Raw genomic sequence first — 5,779 nt, forward strand, 5'->3', positions numbered from 1 at the left:
AATGCAGAATTTAGACCAATCTACCATCATTTCATATTGACCTCACAAGAGTAGTTTCAATTTCAGTGGATGGCAAGTAAATCAACTTCAATCTATCGAATGCATCAATTTAGCTACAGGTGGAAGTTTTTTAGTAAGATAAATTGAAAACTAACCCACATGTTCTACCTTAGTAATAGTGATTTTATAAAAAAACTGTTTAGTATCATCACTCATGAAACATTCATCAATGTTAATCCTTAGTTACATTAGCATGGGCACAAATATATATATATATATATATATAATATATATACATCTTAATACTAGATTATTACACTGTTTTAATTATAAATTTCACACTCTTAAAAGAAAATTTTTAGTATACCATGATATATTTCAAATAAAATCTATAAATCTTTGTCATAGGTGACAATCACAGTACAATAGTGGGTACCCTAAAATTGTATAAACAAAGAAGTATATATTATAAAAAATACCCGACGTATTTATCACTAATTAGTTATGAGATTTTATCATAAATTCATGTAAACAAAAGCAATGCATATATTATCAAAAAAAATAACTTTAGTTTTACAAAAGAAAAATAAATATCACATAAAAGAATAAAAAATGTAAATGCACCCAAACTTTGTATAAATATGGAAAACATTTGCATTTTCATGATCTTAAATATATTTCACAATTTTAAAACGTTATAAGTTAAAAAAAAAAAAACTAAAATGTACACTCAAACACTACTATATTAGGAGCTCACTATATATTTTAAACTAAATTTTACATGTGGATGTGCTTAATACTATATGATTTTGAGCAAAATATAAACAAGCATATATATATATATATATATATATATATATATATATATATATATATATATATATATATATATATAGATATATATATATAATAATTGTATATGTATTCTTTTTTAATAAATAATAATATCTAATAAAATTTGTAAGATATAGTATTGTACTCAATATCCGAAAAAAACACTAAATAAAATGAGAAAATGCGATTAAATTTAAAAATAATTAGCCAAATTTAAGTTAATAGATATTGCATCATATTTGTTCAAAAAAGCGTCAATAAAAATAATTAGATGCATAAAAATAAAATTACTTATTTGTAACTTAGTATCCAATTAAACTAAAAAAACAAAATAATATAAAACTATATAATTAAATTTAAAAAAAATATGAATAAATTAATGATAGTAAATTAAATTAATGATAGTAAATTAGTAATAAATCATATGTTTTTTTTTTAAACAAAAATTAAAGGATCATTGTAAATTTGTAATAAAGTATATGTTTTCTTAGCCAAGATTAAATTCAAAACAAGTTGAAAAAGCATAAGAATAAAAGTCATTAAAATAGAAAACAAATAAGAATAAAAGTCATTAGGCTTAAGATAGGGTAGGCTAGGCTAGGTTAGGCTAGGTTATGCTAGGGTAGGCCAGGTTATGCTAGGTTAGGTAGGATAGGGTAGGCTAGGTAGGGTAGGATAGGATAGGGTAGGCTAGCGTAGGGTAAGGTAGGCTAGGTAAGCTAGGTAGGGTAGGCTAGGTTAGGTTAGGTAGGCTAGCGTAGGCTAGGGTAGGGTAGGTCAGGTAGGCCAGGTAGGCTAGGCTAGGGTAGCGTAGGTAGGCTTGGCTAGGCAAGGTAGGCTAGGTGGGCTTGGCTAGGCTAGGGTATGGTAGGTTAGGATAAGTTTGGTTTGGTTAGGCTAGTGTAGGGTTGCTAGGGTAGGCTAGGTTAGGTTAAGCTCAGGTAGGTACGCTAGGCCAGGCTAGGGTAGGTTAGGGAGGCTTGGTAAGGGTATGCTATGCTAGGGTGGGGTAGGGTAGGATATGCTAGGTTAGGCTAGGCTAGGGTAGTGTAGGCTAGGCTAGGCTGGGCTAGGTAAGCTAGGGTAGGCTAGCATAGCCTAGGGTAGGTTAGGTAGGCTAGGGTAGCCTAGGCTAGTGTAGGGTAGGGTAGGCTAGGTAGGCTAGGGTAGGCTAGGTTAGGCTATGGTAGTGTAGGGTAGGGTAGTGTGGGCTACTTAGGCTAGGCTTGGGTAGGGTAGGATAGGCGAGGCTAGGCTAGGCTTAGGTAGGTTAGGTTACGCTAGCTAGGCTAGGATAGATTAGGCTACGCTAGGTTAGGGTAGGCTAGGCTAGTGTAGGGTAGGGTACGGTAGGATAGGGCAGGATAGGCTAGGCTAGGCTAGTGTAGGCTAGGCTAGGCTAGGTTAGGCTAAGCTAGGGTAGGCTAGGGTAGGTTAGGCTAGGGTAGGAAAGGGTAGGCTAAGGTAGGCTAGGCTAGGCTAGGCTAGGCTAGGTTAGGCTAGGTTATGTTACGGTAGGTTAGGTAGGCTAGGATAGGCTGGGTTATGCTAGGCTAGGTAGGCTAGCCTAGGATAAAGGTTTGACTTAGGCTAGGCTAGGCTAGGCTTAGGATAGGGTAGGCTAGGGTAGGCTAGGTAGGTTAGCTAGGCTAGGTACGTTAGGGTAGGGTAGGGTAGGCCATGGTAGGTTAGGGTAGGTTAGGCTATGCTAGGCTAAGCTTGGGTAGGGTAGGATAGGTGAGGCTAGGCTAGACTTAGGTAGGTTAGGATACTCTAGGCTAGGATAGGATAGGCTAGGGTAGGATAGGCTAGGGTAGAGTGGGTAGGCTAGGGTAGGATAGGCTAGCATAGGCTAGGCTACGTTAGGCTAGGCTAGGCTAAGTTAGGCTAAGGTAGGCTAGGCTAGGGTAGGTCGGGATAGGGTTGGGTTAAGTAGGCTAGGATAGGCTTAGGATAGGCTAGGATAAGCTAGGTTATGTTAGGGTAGCCTAGGTAGGCTAGGATACCCTAGGTTATGCTAGGTATGTTAGGCTAGGCTAGGCTACGCTAGGTAGGGTAGGGTATGGCAGGCTAGGATAGGGTACGGTAGGGTAGGGTAGGCTAGGATAGGTAGCCCAGGCTAGGGTAGGTTAGGGTAGGGTATGGTAGGCTAGTGTAGGCTAGGCTAGGGTAAGCTAGTCTAGATTAGGCTAGGCTAGGCTAGGCTAGATTAGAGTAAGCTAGGCTAGCTCAGGGTAGATTAGGCATTGGTAGATTAGCCTATAATAGGTTAGATTAGGCTATGCTAGGCTAGGCTAAGTTAGGTTAGGATAAGTTAGATTATGCTAGCCTAGATTAGGCTAGATTAAGCTAGATTAGGCTAGACTAGGGTAGATTAGGGTAGCTTAGATTAGGCTAGGTTAGGATAGGCTAGGCTAGGTTAGCCTAGACTAGATTAGGCAAGATTAGGCAATATTAGGCTAGAGTAGGCAATATTAGGCTAGATTCAGGCTAGGCTAAGCTAGATTAGGCCATGTTAGGCTAGGCTAGGATAGATTAGGTTAGCCGATATTAGGCTAAATTAGGTTAGGCTAGATTAGGCTAGATTAGTTTAGGCTAGGCTAGGCTAGAATAGTTTAGGCTAGGCTAGGCTAGGCTAAATTAGGCTAGGCTAGGTTAGACTAGATTAGGATAGATTAGCCTAGGCTAAATTAGACTAGACTAGATTAGGCTAGGATAGGCTAGATTAGGCTAGGCTAGGCTAGGCTAGATTAGTCTTGGCTAGACTAGTCTTGACTAGATTAGGCTAGACTAGATTAGACTAGATTAGGCTAGATTAGATTAGATTAGGCTAGACTAGATTAGTCTAGATTAGGCTAGACTAGACTAGACTATCCTACACTAGACTAGACTAGACTAGACTAAACTAGCATAGCCTAAACTAGACTAGACTATCCTAGCCTAAACTAGACTAGACTAGCCTAGGCTAAACTAGACTAGCCTAGCCTAGCCTAGTCTACACTAGACTAGCCTAGTCTAGACTAGACTAACCTAGTCTATAGTAGACTAACCTAGTCTACACTAGACTAACCTAGTCTACACTAGTCTAGACTAAGATTGTTTAGGCTAGTTTAGGCTAGCCTAGGTTAATCTAGCTTAGCTTAGGTTAGGCTTGCTTAGGTTAGGTTAGCATATATAGTTTAGGCTAGGTTAGGCTAAGCTAGTTTATGTGAATCTAGTCAGGACTAGGTTAGGATAAAGCTAGGAAAACTAGTTGGGCGACATTATTTTATGCCAGATTAGGCTAGGCTAGGCTATGCCTCGCTAGATTAGGCCATGCTACAATAGGATATAGGCTATGCTAACATAATTTTGGCTATGCTAGGCTAGGCTAGGCTAGGGTAGAGTAGGTAGGGTAGGGTACACTATTTTAGGCTAGGCTAGGCTATGCTAGTTGAGGATAGGCTAGGCTAGGCTTGTTTAGGCTAGTTTAGGCTAGCCTATGCAAGACTAGGCTAGTTCACGCTAGTTTATTCTAGGCTATGAAAGGCATGTCAAGTTTAGGCTAGCGTAGTCAAGTCTAGTTTATGTTAGGCTAGGTTAGGCTAAGTTAGGCTAAGCTAGGTTAGGCGAGGACATGTGAGGTTAGACTAGGCTAGTTTAGGCTATGATAGTGTAGGATAGGTTAGGCTAGGATAGACTAGACTAGTTTAGGATAGGTTAAGCTAGGCTAGGCTAGGTTATGCTAGGCTAAGCTAGATTAAGATAGGCTAGGCTAAGCTAGGCTAGTTTCAACTAGGCTATGCTTGCTAGGCTAGGCTATGCTAGTTTACACTAGGATAGTTTGGGCAAGGCTAGAGTAGTTTACACTAGGCTAGGTTAGCCTAATTTATGCTAAGCTAGGCTAGGTTAGGCTAGTTTAAGCTAGGATAGTTTGGGCAAGGCTAGGCTAGACTAGTTTAGGCTTTTCTTATTTAGGATAGGTTAGTATAGGCTAGGGTAGGCTTGTCAAGGTTAGGCTAGGCTAGTTTAGGCTAGGTTAGCCTAAGTTAGGCTAAGCTATGTTAGGTTAGGATAGTTTAGTCTACTTTAGGCTACGTTATGATGTGATAGCTAGTATGGACTAGTCTAGTTTAGGTAAGGTTAGGTTAGGCTAGTTTAAGCTAGGCTAGGCTAGTTTAGATTTGATTAGGTTAGTTTAAGCTAGTTTAGCTTATGCTAGGGTAGTCTAGGCTAGTTTAGGCTAGGCTAAGTTAGGCTAGTATATCGTAGGCTAGGGTATGTTAGGCTGGGCTAGTTTATTCTATGCTAGGCTACATTAGGCTAAGCTATTTTAAGGCAATCTAGGTTATGCTATTCTATATTAGGCTAGGTCAACCTAGGCTAGGGTAGGGCAGGATAGGGCAGGCTAGACTAGTGCAAGCTAGTTTATGTTGGGGTAGGTTAAGGTAGTTTAGGCTAGGGTAGGGCATGGTAGGGTAGGCTAGTCTAGGCTAGTTTAACTTAAGATATGTTATGCTAGCATAGGCCACGTTAGGCTAGGATAAACTAGGCTAAAATAGTCTAGGGTATATTAGGCTAGGGGACAGTATGGTATGCTTGGGCAGTGTAGATTAGGTAGGGTAGTCTAGGCTAGGCTAGGCTAGGCTACTGTAGAATAGGTTAGCCTATGTTAGGCTAGTACAAACTAGGCTAGCATAAGCTAGGCTAGTACAAGCTAGGCTATGTTAGGCTAGACTAGTTTGTTTTGGGATAGGATGGGCTAAGAAAGCTCTATGATAGACTAGGCTAAACTAGGATATGCTAGGATAAGATTATGCTAGGGTACGCTATGGTATGTTTGGATAGTGTAGTTTAGGCTAGGCTAGGATAGACTAGGCTAGGCTATGTTATTTTATGCTAGGGTAGGCTATGCTAGTTTAGGATAGGCTAGGCTAGGCTTGTTTAGGCTAGTTTATGCTAAGCT

This window comes from Pinus tabuliformis, chromosome X (assembly GCF_031772625.1).
Source record: "Pinus tabuliformis cultivar Carrire ecotype Pingquan chromosome X, CPIR1, whole genome shotgun sequence".
Classification (NCBI taxonomy): Eukaryota; Viridiplantae; Streptophyta; class Pinopsida; order Pinales; family Pinaceae; genus Pinus; species Pinus tabuliformis.